We start from the raw sequence: 15,073 nt of genomic DNA, 5'->3' as shown, positions 1-15,073 counted from the left end.
TGGACTGTGAAGAAAACTGATCGCCGAAGAATTGATGCTTTTGAACTGTGGTGCTGGAGAAGACTCTTGAGAGTCCCTTGGAGTGCAAGGAGATCCAACCAATCCATTCTAAAGGAGATCAATCCTGGGTGTTCATTGGAAGGACTGATGCTAAAGCTGAAACTGCAATACTTTGGCCACCTCATGCGATGAGTTGACTCACTGGAAAAGAGTCTGATGCTGGGAGGGATTGGGGGCGGGAGCAGAAGGGGACGTTAGAGGATGAGATGGCTGGATGGCATCACCAACTCGATGGACATGAGTTTGGGTGAACTTCGGGAGTTGGTGATGGACAGGGAGGCCTGGCGTGCTGTGATTCACGGGTTCTCAAAGAGTCGGACATGACTGAACGACTGAACTGAACTGAAAGATCCTTTGTGTAAATATCGTCACACTGTGAGGTACCTGGGGTTAGGACTTCAACATATGGAATGGGGAGAGAGGGAGGGGACACAATTCAGCTCATGACACAAATCAGGAATCAGGCACTGAGATGAGAGACAGGTGGATAACTGAAAAATATAGTGACCCAGAGAAACCCATGGAGGAGAAACGTGCTGAAAGGGAGGTGATTGTTGTTCACTTGTTAAGTCATGTCCAAATCTTTGTGACCCCATGGACTGCAGCATGCCAGGCTTTCCTCTACTTCACTATCTCCCAGAATTTGCTCAAATTCATGTCCATTGAGTCAATGATTCTAACTATCTCACACTCTGCCATCCCCTTCTCTTTTTGCCTTCAATCTCTCCCAGCATCAGGATCATTTCCAGTGAGTCAGCTCTTCACATCAGGTGGCAAAGTATTGAAGGTTCAGCATCAGTCCTTCTAATGAATATTCAAGGTTGATTTCCTTTAGGATTGGTTTGATCTCCATGTAGTCCAAGGGACTCTCAAGAGTCTTCTCCAGTACCACAGTTCAAAAGCATCAGTTCTTTGGCGCTGAGCGAAAGGTAATGAACAAGAGTGGAAGAAAGTAGATTAACAGTGGGGTCTCCAGAGGACTACTTGCAAGGAAGCCATTCAATAGAGAGGTAGGGACAGCCTTGAGGGTTTCAGTTGGATGCTAGCATAGGAAGAGAGTAGAGGGGACAGGGCCAAGAAGGGCCCTTCTAGCTTCAATTTCAGGCACAGTAGATGCTCCTTATATGTATTTTTTTTAAGTGTTTGTTTTTTTAGCTGTTTCAGGTCTTAGTTGCTGGGCATTTGTGATCTTTCTTGTCATATGGGATCTTTCCATGTGGTGCATGGAGTCTAGCTGTGGCTTGTGGGGGTGGGGAGCTCTGTAGTTGCACCACATGGTCTTAGCTTCCCTGAGGCATGTGGAATCTTAGTTCCTTGACCAGGGATTGAACCCCTATCCCCTTCTTTGCAAGGCAGATTCTTAACCACTGGACTATCAGGGAAGTCCCAGATGTTTCTTATATGTATTTATTGAATCAATAAGTAAATTTACTTTCCTCCTTTCTCTGATACTCTGTGGTTCTGGGAGGCAGCTTCTCTTTAGAAATTGACATGAGGCTGCATTCCAGGACCTTGGCCTTCACCTCATTGTTTTTATTTGGCTACTTCTTAAGATCAAGCTAGGGAGAAAAAGGAAGTCTTTTTTCCTAGGAATAGGGAGAGGGAGAAGTGAGAATGGGGTGGTGTGAGGTTGGAGAGACCTTAGAAGTCATTTTGCAATTTTCTTATCTGCCCTCCAGAAATGAAGAGGTTATTCATTCATTGACTGAAAAAAATGTCTTCATTAATCACGTACTCTGGATTATGCACTGTGTTAGGCAAGGGGGACATATATCAATGAAGCAAGTATCACAGATTGATTGACTGCTTATGGAATGCCAGGCCCTGTGTCAAATGCTTGGTGTACTTCCTGCTCTCAAAGGCGGTATATGACAGGGACTGTTGATGTTGCCTTTTTTTTTTTCCCATTGATAGGGCATTGACCCAACTGAAGCTTAGGATGGTTTGCTAACTCACTGTAAGTAACTTGAACGCAGCCCAGGGGCACTTTTTTCAGCCCTAGCTTCTGCTAGGCCCCTGGGTCTTCTCTCAGGGTACAGCAGTTGACTGTCTTAGGGTGTTCTGCCTGACTCAGGCCAAGCTAGGGATAAGCAGTCTCAGTTCCTGCCCTTCCATCCTGTCCTTGGCCTGAGAAAGGACGCTGTGTAAAGGGACGGATGTGGGTTAGGATAATAATGCCGAGTCACTGCCTATGAAAACCCTGTGTCTTCCCCTTGTCCCAGCCACCACCTCCTATAGCCTGGCTCAGCCCCTGTTCTTGTTGCCATACTCATATCCCTCCCGGTCACACTGACAGCAGCTGGCATTGTGTCTCGCAAACCAAAAACATGTTTCCTTCCTTCTCTGGAACTTCCTCAGAGCTACCAGAGAACATGGCCAGATTCCGAAATCCTATCCCTCAGTGCCAGGGATTCCCCTTGTGGTTCCAGAGAAAGAAAAATGGGTGTTCTCTGACTTCTGTTGCATGAGATCAAGAGGAAAACAGTCCAGTGACCTGTTTCTTCTATTTTAAAGTGAGGAGGAAGGTGGTCCTGCAGCTGACCAGTGAGTCAGTGGGTCTAGGGACTGAATGCTAGGTGTGGGTGGAGAACTCAGGAGGTAGAACCAGAGGTGAAGAATCACCTCCAGTCTGGTCTAATCTGGCAATCAGATGCCTTAAAGACTTGGGAGTCCACAGATTTTTATCTATATCTATCTGTTTCTATATATGTGTGTGTACATATATACACACATATAAGTATGGGTATGTGATGAGAGGGCTGGATGACATTGCCGACTCGATGGACATGAGTTTGAGTGAACTCCGGGAGTTGGTGATGGACAGGGAGGCCTGGTGTTCTGTGATTCAGGGGGTCACAAAGAGTTGGACACAACTGAGCGACTGAACTGAACTGAACTGAAATATGCATATATTCATCACATTGTTTTAGTTGTAGCAACGTACCTGCCCATCTGGAGGGGATTCATGAAATCAATAAAGGTTTGTTCTCTACAAAAGAAATCTAAGATGCCATTAATTACTGTGTGGTGGACCTATCAAGTGTGGGTGGATTTGGAAGGGTGTTCAAGACGGTTATGTGAGTAAAGCAAGTCACAGATGGTGTATGTTTCAATAGCCATGGTTGATTTCTAGAAATACTCTTGGGAAGCTAATTGGTTATTTCCGAAGAGCAGGAATGGAGCTTTGGGTGGTGGTGAGACTTTTGCTCTTGTGCAAAGACTTTACATTCTTCTATACTTTAAAAAGATTCTTTTTTTTCTAATGAGTGTGTATTGCTTTCATAATACAATGAGACCGAGAAAGGAAAGTAGAAGAAAAAAAGGCCTAAGAAGTTTCACAAGCCAAAGACACCAAAACAATTTCAGTGTTGAATTCAGGAGTGTTGAGGGCAGGAGGAACAACACGGTGGGGCCTGAGATGACCTTGCATGATGGAACTTATCCCTAGCCACTGTTTGCAGAGATATGCTTTAAAAACCCAGGGGTGGACAGAGAGGTAGGAACTGGCAGGAAATCCTATTTGCCAGGCTGACTCATGACCGTAAGTCTAAAATAAAATCCAGGCCAAAGTTCAACTTCATGAACAGGGACTGGAGCCTCTTATAACCCTAGCTAACATATATTGAGTGTTTACCATGTTTCAAAGTAATGTACAAATTGCTTAACTTCAGTTCAGTTCACTTCAGTTCAGTTGCTCAGTCGTGTCCGACTCTTTGCGACCCCATGAGTCACAGCACGCCAGGCCTCCCTGTCCATCACCAACTCCCGGAGTTCACTCAAACTCATGTCCATCGAGTCAGTGATGCCATCCAGCCATCTCATTCTCTGTCGTCCCCGTCTCCTCCCACCCCCAATCCCTCCCAGCATCAGACTCTTTTCCAGTGAGTCAACTCGTCGCATGAGGTGGCCAAAGTATTGGAGTTTCAGCTTTAGCATCAGTCCTTCCAATGAACACCCAGGATTGATCTCCTTTAGAATGGACTGGTTGGATCTCCTTGCACTCCAAGGGACTCTCAAGAGTCTTCTCCAGCACCACAGTTCAAAAGCATCAATTCTCCGGCACTCAGCTTTCTTCACAGTCCAACTCTCACATCCATACATGACCACTGGAAAAACCATAGCCTTGACTAGACGGACCTTGGTTGGCAAAGTAATGTCTCTGCTTTTTAATATGCTATCTAGGTTGGTCATAACTTTCCTTCCAAGGAGTAAGCGTCTTTTAATTTCATGGCTGCAATCAGCATCCGCAGTGATTTTGGAACCAAAAAAAAATAAAGTCTGACACTGTTTCCACTGTTTTTCCATCTATTTCCCATGAAGTGATGGGACCAGATGCCATGATCTTTGTTTTCTGAATGCTGAGCTTCAAGCCAACCTTTTCACTCTCCTCTTTCACTTTCATCAAGAGGCTTTTGAGTTCCTCTTCACTTTCTGCCATAAGGGTGGTGTCATTTGCATATCTGAGGTTATTGGTATTTCTCCCGGCAGTCTTGATTCCAGCTTGTGCTTCCTCCAGCCCAGCGTTCCTCATGATATACTCTGCATATAAATTAAATAAGCAAGGTGACAATATACAACTTTGACATACTCCTTTTCCTATTTGGAACCAAACTGTTATTACGTGTCAAGTTCTAATTGTTGCTTCCTGACCTGCATACAGGTTTCTCAAGAGGCAGGTCAGGTGGTCTGGGATTCCCATCTCTTTCAGAATGTTCCACAGTTTACTGTGATCCACACAGTCAAAGGCTTTGGCATAGTCAATGAAGCAGAAATAGATGGTTTTCTGGAACTCTCTTGCTTTCTCCATGATCCAGAGGATGTTGGCAATTTTATCTCTGGTACCTCTGCCTTTTCTAAAACCTGCTTGAACATCTGGAAGTTCACGGTTCACATATTGCTGAAGCCTGGCTTGGAGAATTTTGAGCATGACTTTACTAGCGTGTGAGATGAGTGCAACTGTGTGGTAGTTTGAGCGTTCTTTGGCATTCCCTTTCTTTGGGATTGGAATGAAGACTGACCTTTTCCAGTCCTGTGGCCATTGCTGAGTTTTCCACATTTGCTGGCATATTGAGTGCAGCACTTTCACAGCATCATCTTTCAGGATTTGAAATAGCTCAATTGGAATACCATCACCTCCACTAGCTTTGTTCATCGTGATGCTCTCTAAGGCCCACTTGACTTCACATTCCAAAATGTCTGGTTCCAGGTGAGTGATCACGCCATTGTGATTATCTTCATCGTGAAGATCTTTTTTGTACAGTTCTTCTGTGTATTCTTGCCACCTCTTCTTAATATCTTCTGCTTCTGTTAGGTTCCTACCATTTCTGTCCTTTATCAAGCCCATCTTCGCATGAAATGTTCCCTTGGTATCTGTAATTTTCTTGAAGAGATCTCTTGTTTTTCCTATTCTGTTGTTTTCCTCTATTTCTTTGCATTGATTGCTGAGGAAGGCTTTCTTATCTCTCCTTGCTATTCTTTGGAACTCTGCATTCAGATGCTTATATCTTTCCTTTTCTCTTTGCTTTTCGCCTCTCTTCTTTTCACAGCTAGTTGTAAGGCCTCAGACAGCCATTTTGCTTTTTTGCATTTCTTTTCCATGGGGATAGTCTTGGTCCCTGTCTCTTGTACAATGTCACGAACCTCCGTCCAGAGTTCATCAGGCACTCTGTCTATCAGATCTAGTCCCTTAAATCTATTTCTTACTTCCACTGTATAATCATAAGGGATTTGATTGAGGTCATATCTGAATGGTCTAGTGGTTTTCCCTACTTTCTTCAATTTCAGTCTGAATTTGGCAATAAGAAGTTCATGATCTGAGCCTCAGTCAGCTCCTGGTCTTGTTTTTGCTATCTGTATAGAGCTTCTCCATCTTTGGCTGCAAAGAATATAATCAATCTGATTTCGGTGTTGACCATCTGGTGATGTCCATGTGTAGAGTCTTCTCTTGTGTTGTTGGAAGAGTGTTTGCTATGACCAATGCGTTCTCTTGGCAAAACTCTATTAGCCTTTGTCCTGCTTCATTCCGTGCTCCAAGACCAAATTTGCCTGTTACTCCAGGTGTTTCTTGACTTCCTACTTTTGCATTCCAGTCCCCTATAATGAAGAGGACATCTTTTCTGGGTGTTAGTTATAAAAGGTCTTGTAGGTCTTCATAGAATCGTTCAACTTTGGCTTCTTCAGCATTACTGGTTGGGGCATAGACTTGGATTCTTGTAATATTGAATGGTTTGCCTTGGAAACGAATAGAAATCATTCTGTCGTTTTTAAGATTGCATCCAACTACTGCATTTCGGACTCTTTTGTTGACCATGATGGCTACTCCATTTCTTCTAAGGGATTCCTGCCCACAGTAGTAGATATAATGGTCATCTGAGTTAAATTCACCCATTCCAGTCCATTTTAGTTCACTGATTCCTGGAATGTCGACATTCACTCTTGCCATCTCCTGTTTGACCACTTCCAATTTGCCTTGATTCATGGACCTAACATTCCAGGTTCCTATGCAATATTGCTGTTTACAGCATCGGACCTTATTTCTATCACCAGTCACATCCACAACTGGATATTTGTTTCACTTTGGCTCCATCCCTTCATTCTTTCTGGAGTTATTTCTCCACTGATCTCCAGTAGCATACTGGGCACCTACCGACCTGGGGAATTCCTCATTCAGTATCCTATCATTTTGCCTTTTGATACCGTTCATGGGGTTCTCAAGGCAAGTATACTGAAGCAGTTTGCCATTCCCTTCTCCAGTGGACCATATTCTGTCAGACCTCTCCACTATGACCCGTCTGTCCTAATGGCCCCCCACCGCATGGTTTAGTTTCATTGAGGTTGACAGGGCTGTGGTCTATATGATCAGATCAACTAGTTTTCTGTGATTATGATTTCAGTGTGTCTGCCCTCTAATGCCCCGTCCAGAAACCTATTGTCTTATTTGGGTTTCTCTTACCTTGGTCGTGGAAAATCTCTTCACAGCTGCTCCAGCCATGTGCAGCCGCTGTACCTTACCTTGGATGAGGGCTATCTCCTCAAGGCCGCCCCTCCTGACTTTGAACGTGAAGTAGCTCCTCTCGGCCCTCCTGTGCCCGCACAGCCACCACCTCTTGGATGTGGGACAGCTCCTCTTGGCCACCGCCCTGACCTTGGGCGTGGGGGTAGCTCCTCTCGGCCAAGCTTCTGCCCGTGGTCGGTTGCGCGGAGCCGGCGTCTCTCGCGCCTGCGCCGCCGGAGCCGGCGTCTCTCGCGCCTGCGCCGCCGGAGCCGGCGTCTCTCGCGCCTGCGCCGCCGGAGCCGGCGTCTCTCGCGCCTGCGCCGCCGGAGCCGGCGTCTCTCGCGCCTGCGCCGCCGGAGCCGGCGTCTCTCGCGCCTGCGCCGCCGGAGCCGGCGTCTCTCGCGCCTGCGCCGCCGGAGCCGGCGTCTCTCGCGCCTGCGCCGCCGGAGCCGGCGTCTCTCGCGTCTGCGCCGCCGGAGCCGGCGTCTTCACAACTCTGAGGTAGCACTGTTCTTATCCCAGTGTTACTGAGGTTGAGGGCTCTCAGTCTCAGAGTCTAAATCACTTTGCCAAACACATACAGTTAATTGGTTAGGCTGGGGTTAACCCAGGTCTATGTGGCAGAAGGCCACTGTCTTATTACTTCCTGAGTACTGCTACATGTTGATCTCTTAGGGTCTTAGGAGCCCTCAGGTAGAAGAACAGGACATCCTTACTGTGCCATCAAGGAGCACCCAGGCTAGTTGGAGAAAACCACACCAACCTAGGTAGACTGTATAGTGACTTATATAATGCAGTCATCTGGATTTAATTGGGCTACAAAGTTGATAAGCTTTATTTGGATTTTCAACTTGGAGAGATCAGCAAGGCCTGAAGTTGTCAATGAAGGCATCTTGGAGGAGGAAAGATGTAAACCAGGCCTGGAAGGATGGATGGACTCAACAGAGGGGTAGGGAGGGCATTCCAGAGAAGAGAATGTGCAAACTGTACAGAAGTCTGCTCTGTTGTTTCTGAAACAGTAAAGCATCTTGCCTAATCAGCATGAAAGTTGTATATATGGTAAGTGAGCTGATGTGTCGAGAGGGAAAAGAGAGCAAGAGAAGTCATTCTGAAGGTTGAAAACCGGAAGAAGAGTGGAAACTTAATGTGGAAAGAAAGAAAGAGCCTCCAAAGCCCTTTGGGGCAGTGAAGAGACACTATGAGTGATGATTCAGAGAGGTTAATCTGATAGAGCTCTCAAAGTGACAGTGAAAGAGAGAGCCATGTGAAAACCTAGGTGTGGGGGCCTTGAGGGGGTACCAGCAAGAGGAGTGAAAAAGAAGGGCCAGTGTGAAAGCCGCTTATGAAGGAAGAGGAAGCAACAGGACTTGAAGACTGAGAAGAAACAGACTGTGAAGGAGCAGGTCTGAGCCAAATAATTCCAGGGCTTCAAATCAAGGTGTCCAAAGAAGGGAACACATATACCTGGAAAAAGGAATTGGGATAGGGTTTTGGTTTGCTATGGGCTGGGAGAAGATGATGGATTGTATCTTCATTCCAAACCTCTTTTTTTCCTCCCAAGTTTGTATGACAGCTTAGGGACTTTTTCTTACTTTGTTTTCTTAGTTGTATAATACACAGGACTTCCTTTGGACCGGTTCATTCAGTCAACAGCTGTTTATTAAGCTGTCTTATGGTCTGGTTTGGAGAAGGCAATCACAAGCCACTCCAGTACTCTTGCCTAGAAAATCCCATGGATGGAGGAGCCTGGTAGGCTGCAGTCCGTGGGGTCGCTAAGGGTCGGACACGACTGAGCGACTTCACTTTCACTTTTCACTTTCACACATTGGAGAAGGAAATGGCGGCCCACTCTAGTGTTCTTGCCTGGAGAATCCCAGGGATGGGGGATCCTGGTGGGCTTCCATCTATGGGGTCACACAGAGTCGGACACGACTGAAGTGACTTAGCAGTATGGTCTGGTTGTTGGGAACACAGCAGTGAGCAGGCGGACCTGGTCCCTGTCCTCATGGAAGACATATTGAATAACAAACCATAAGGGTTCTTTCTTTGCTCCTAATATCAAAGTGGCATTTCTTCGCCAAGGCTAATTCTGTTCTATACCTGAAAAATGTGAAGTATTAGGGGCATTTGTCAAATACTTTATTATAGTCTGTATCTTGTAATAAAAATCACCGCAATCGTTCATTTATTCCTTTGCTCTACAAATATTTATTGAGTGGCACTGTGGCTCTGTATTTTTAGCCCTTATGTTCACAAACTAGGGGAGGACATAGACAAGTAAGTAGGTAATGATAATATGGTGTAATAAGTGTAGTAAGGGGTAAACACCAGGTATTGTGGGAACAAGTAGGAGGTGTTCTGATCTTGGAGGGGCAGGTAACTGGACAGGAAAATGTCCCTGATAAGACTAATGAGATGTTAGCTATACAGGGGAGGGAGTGAGAGTGAGTGTATGTGTTCCATGCAAAGGGGATATCTAGTTCAAAGACCTGGACACTAGAGAGGCCTAGACTTGTTGGGGAATGATTTGTAACCTAGAATTTTATACCTAGCACAATTACGTTTCAAAATGTGAAGAAAGAATAAAAGAAAAGGCATGTTTGGATATCAGTTCAGTTCAGTCGCTCAGTCGTGTCCGACTCTTTGCAACCCCATGAATCACAGCACGCCAGGCCTCCCTGTCCATCACCAAATCCCGGAGTTCACTCAAACTCATGTCCATCAAGTCGGTGATGCCATCCAGCCATCTCATTCTCTGTCGTCCCCGTCTCCTCCTGCCCTGAATCCTTCCCAGCATCAGAGTCTTTTCCAGTGAGTCAGCTCATCGCATGAGGTGGCCAAAGTATTGGAATTTCAGCTTTAGCATCAGTCCTTCCAATGAACACCCACGATTGATCTCCTTTAGTATGGACTGGTTGGGTCTCCATGCAGTCCAAGGGACTCTCAAGAGTCTTCTCCAACACCACAGTTCAAAAGCATCAATTCTTTGGCGATCAGCTTTCTTCACAGTCCAACTCTCACATCCATACATGACCACAGGAAAAACCTAGCCTTGACTAGACGGACCTTGGTTGGCAAAGTAATGTCTCTGCTTTTTAATATACTATCTAGGTTGGTCATAACTTTCCTTCCAAGGAGTAAGCGTCTTTTAATTTCATGGCTGCAATCAGCATCTGCAGTGATTTTGGAGCCCCAAAAAATAAAGTTTGACACTGTTTCCACTGTTTCCCCATCTATTTCCCATGAAATGATGGGACCAGATGCCATGATCTTTGTTTTCTGAATGTTGAGCTTCAAGCCAACCTTCTCACTCTCCTCTTTCACTTTCATCAAGAGGCTTTTTAGTTCCTCTTCACTTTCTGCCATACAGGGTGGCAAAAAATTATCTCCCATGTGTCTCTTCCCAGGAAGCTAGTGGAGGACCTGCAACGACAAAACCAAAGAATAAAGCAAGAGGATAGACACCATTGAAATAACTATATGGGCCTCAGGTAGGAAGGGCTGAATCAAAAAGACATAGTGAGCATTTGGGATTTCATTATAATGACAAAATTACTTAAAGTAGTAATAGAATCATATTGTAAAATAGTGCTCCCCCCAACTTTGAATACTAGGGACATCTTTGAGCACCATTGTGATTGGATTCAACCAGGAACAATAGTTTTAATGTTTTTCATATTTTATATTCCTTTGAATAGGATGCTGCTGAGTTTTAAAGAATTTGGAAGTCATTGTACTAGGGAAACCTAAAAATGTGTGTAACTACTTCTTGAGTAGCCTTGTGCAATTTGGCAGCGCCCCCAGAAATTCCCAGCGTCAAGAGGTTGTAGAAATGTGAAGGCCTATACAGACGGCCACAGGGCTATGAAAGTTCCTGGAGCAGTGCATTGTGGGAGAGGGATTGGTTTGGAGAGGTAAGGGCCAGATTCCAAATCCCAACCAAACTCTTTGATGGTCTTTCTTTTCCATAGAAAAGGAGACTCCTAGGAGAACATTTCTGCTAGAACAGATCTGCTTACCAATGAAGTGCTGAAGCTGCTCTCTCCAGTGACTTTCAGAGTGCCCAGAAATAAAATTTTAAGATGCCACCACAGTGTGACCAGAGACCCTTTCCTGCTGAACTTTTCTGTAGCTGGAATAAGGCAGTGTATGTTTGAGACAGCGAGAGACAGAAAGGGAAAGGAGGAGGGAGGAGAGAGAGAATACGTGTGTGTCTGTTCAGTGGGCTCAGAAGAAATTTATGGCTATGTTATATTTTAGCAAATCATGGTCAAAGCCAGAGCAGGAATCCAGGTGTTCCCTAAATCTGAAGCTAAGCAGAACATTTTATTTATGGATTCAGCAGACAGACGTTTGTTTTCTTTGTTATATCTGCATTTCAAGTTTGGACAATAAAAGATCAGCCCAGAAACCAAGCAGCATGTTATGGTGTTTACTGGTTTTACTGGCCATAAAAAAGGGCGTTACTCAGTTCCCCATCAGCTGAGAGAAATCCCTCCCCACCCACTCCTGGCCAACCTCTTTCCCTCCCCCTAAGCAAGTGAATTTTAAACACCACTCTAAAGTTGTTGGCTGGTGACCTGGAAAATTCCTTTTGCTTTGTTCCGCTGTTAATGGCCCATCAGTTTAAACCTCCTACCCCCAGAAACTTTCTTTCTCATAACTAGACAGAGGAAGGAGGAAGTAGACGTTGAAAGAAAGAAAAGATTCCTATTCTAAGGGCTTTGAGAAGATTCAAAGATGGCCCAGCCCAGATGAATGGAAGGAAGGAATTTCATTTGTCCTGACCTGTCTGTACAGAAGCCAGCACAAGGGCATATGTAAATAGGGCCTTATTGAATACTTCTGATGAAGTGATAATTTTTGAATGCAGCAGTGACTCAACCATGTGGGATTTTAGTGGACACAGGTCTGGAAGTCTTCTAATTCTGGAGGCCAAGATTTGGATTTATGTTTGAGCTGTGTAAGCTAGTAAATGTGTGAACCTCATCGAGCCACTAAGCTCAATAACCTTCCTTATTCTTATCGTATCATATTTAATAATAGTAACTGTTTTTGATCTTATTAGTTATTAACAATAAACTATTTAAAGATACAGTTAGCAACTGTTTTGGATCTTGTTGTTATTAGTCCGACTCTTTGTGACCCCATGGACTGTAGCCTGACAGGCTCCTCTGTCCATTGGGATTCTCCAAGCAAGAATACTGGAGTAGGTAGCCAGTTCCCTTCTCCAGGGGATTTTCCCAACCCGAGGATCAAACCCAGGTCTCCTGCATTGCAGGTGGATTCTTTACCCTCTGAGCCACCAGGGAAGCCCTGTTCTTATTGTATCATATTTAAAGATACAGTTAGTAACTGTTTTGGATCTTATTGTTATTCGCTGTAAAAAACAGTAATTATCATTGACTATGTGCTAGGTATAGGTCTCAGGACACTTCCTGTATTATCTCATTTAATCCTCACTGAACAACTCTATGAGGTAAGTACTATTATTATTTCCATTTTAAAGAAGAGGAAACAGAGGCTTAGTGAGGGTGGTAGAGCTGAGATTCCCACCTAGGTTCTCTGTCTTTCTATTAATAGCTGATGCTCTTAACCTCAACATTATTCTGTTTATAAACTACAAAGATCTGAGAAAACACAATTAAGAGGAAGCACAGAGTGGCCATGCAGTTCTCCCTAGAGCATGACAGTTGGTCACCTTGAATTTGCTGAGCCATCACTGGAGGGGACAATTCTGCATATAATGTTGAAAGCAGGTCACTGCCCCTGGCCATTCAGATTTCTGGAATAAAGTTCTGTCCACAAATCTCTCTTAAGGTTTTGGTCTGTCAAATTCCATTTCTCAGCTGCCAAAACAACAACCTGGATGCACAGAGAAATCAGAGCCTTTGAACACCAGTGCCACGCCCTTTATCCATCCCCACCACCAAGTGGCACCTATGGCCTCTCAAATGAACTTTGTCATCTCTTACATCAGTTGGAGATGGCAGATCTCAAATCCATCTTATGTAACTCAGAAATGCTGAGGAACCCTCCCTAGCTGGATGGGAGGCAGCTGACCAGGTGAAAGACTGCCACTGACCTGACACACTGAGGACAAAGCAACTGTGGAAGAGCAATGGGACAATTAACACCAGCTAGAAAGCTCTGAAAACATGGCATTAGTACAGGTTTACTGAGCCCTTGCTCTAGACCCCAGGAGTCACAACTACTGAAGCCTACATAGCTCAGTCGGTAAAGAATCTGGCTGCAATGCAGGAGACTTGGGTTTGATTCCTGGGTCGGAAAGGTCCCCTGGAGAAGGAAATTGCAATCCACTCCAGTATTCTTGCCTGGGAAATCCCATGGACTGAGAAGCCTGGCAGGCTACAGTCCATGGGGTCGCAAGAGTCGGACAGGACTTAGTGACTAAATCACCACCACCACTTGCCATACAGCCCGTGCTTCACAACAGGAGAAGCCACTACAATGAAAGCCTGTGCGCCGCAACTACAGAAAGCCTGTGCAGAGTAATGAAGATCCAGTGCTGCAAATAAATAAAAAAAAGAAAAAACAAAGTAATAATCAACATCCAAATGAAATTACCAAAAAAAAAAAGGCATTGCTGTGGGTGTACCCTGGGTGGAATTCCCAAGGCCCAGGGTGGGCTTTTATGTTCTCTCTTTAGTGAAAGTGTGTCCAACTCAGTTGTGTCCAACTCTTTGTGACCGTATGGACTGTAGCCCACCAGGCTCCTCTTTCCATGGGATTCTCCAGGCAAGAAAACTGGAGTGGGTAGATGGCATTCCCTTTTCTAGGGGATCTTCCTGACCCAGGGATGAAACCCAGGTTTCCTACACTGCGGGCAAATTCTTTACCGTCTGAGCCACCAGGGAAGTCCCTTATTAGAAGTATCTTTATCTTAAAAAATTAATACATGATTGTTGTCAATAATACATGATTGTTGTCAATAATTTGAATAATATGGATATTAATACAGAGAAATTAAAAGTATATCATTAACAGAACATATTCCCTGACTCCCTTCCCCTGATCACTGCCCCCTGCCCCCATGCAACAGTCCTGGCATTACTGGTAACAGTTTGATGTCTCTCCTTCCAGATGATTCTGCTGATTTCCTGTGTGTGTGGCATTTACATAAGTATCAGTGAGAAGATCCTATCTGTACCTTGTATATCACAAGTGCATTTCTAGTCCATCCATACAGTTCTCTTCTCCTTTTTGACAGCAGCACAGTATTCTACCATAAGAATGGATCAACTTCCTTTTTCTCCTTTTTGTTTTATTTTTATTTAATTTTGGCTGTGGCATGTGGGATCTTAGTTCCCTGACCAGGAATTGGACCCATGCCTCCTGCAGTGGAAGTGTGGAGTCTTCACCACTGGACCAGCAGGAAAGTCCCCAACTTCCTTTTTTTCTAATCTCTGCTTTGACAGATCTTTTACTCTCCTGAGAACCTGTCTCAGCTCCCACTTAGCAAGCCCTTGTCTGGATCCTGCCTCAGGAAACTGCACAGATGGGAAGGTGGTCAAGAGGTGAAAAGGACAGTGGTGGGCACCATATGGGAGAGTGTGGGGATGAGTGTATTCTATCCTCACCCTACTGGGATACACAGGAAGCTCTTTTCTCTCTTCCTCACCCTGCCAAATGGTTCCACTGTCTGGCTAAAAAGCTGCACATTTTATGGGAATATCTTTGAAAACGATTAGGAGGATCAATTTAGAGAAACATAAAAGCCTGTCGTCTTAGAGTCACACTCTATCATTTGGGAGCTCCACTCTGGGCATGCACGCCTTGGGGCTGTCAGGATCACCAGAGGTCATCCAGGCCAGTCTCCTGCCCCTATCCAAGATGGATGAGTAGCTCCTACTGAAAGCACTCCGTGGTTCTCTCTTGGTAGCTACTTTGTGTGACTAACATCTCCATATTACAAATGTGCTCTTTCTCCCTGGAAAAGCATTCTAGCTTAAGAGGATTCAGGCAAGACCACTTATATTAGCTAAGTGCTCTTGACCG

The 15,073-nt window shown here is 44.9% G+C and overlaps 1 long non-coding RNA gene across 1 annotated transcript in view; it reads left to right on the top strand.

Annotated features, from left to right (window-relative positions):
- LOC148777065 (uncharacterized) overlaps positions 1–12,005 on the top strand; it is a 29,370-nt gene extending 17,365 nt beyond the window's left edge. The window contains exons 3-4 of the long non-coding RNA XR_016038027.1: positions 10,462–10,545; positions 11,026–12,005. This is a non-coding gene — a long non-coding RNA (uncharacterized LOC148777065). The remainder of the gene's footprint in view (positions 1–10,461; positions 10,546–11,025) is intronic.
- The last annotated feature ends 3,068 nt before the right edge of the window (positions 12,006–15,073 follow it).

Source organism: Moschus berezovskii, chromosome 8, assembly GCF_049115385.1.
Source record: "Moschus berezovskii isolate FMDL1 chromosome 8, NW_MosBer_1.0, whole genome shotgun sequence".
Classification (NCBI taxonomy): domain Eukaryota; kingdom Metazoa; phylum Chordata; class Mammalia; order Artiodactyla; family Moschidae; genus Moschus; species Moschus berezovskii.
This window is presented reverse-complemented; position numbering and strand designations above follow the sequence as displayed.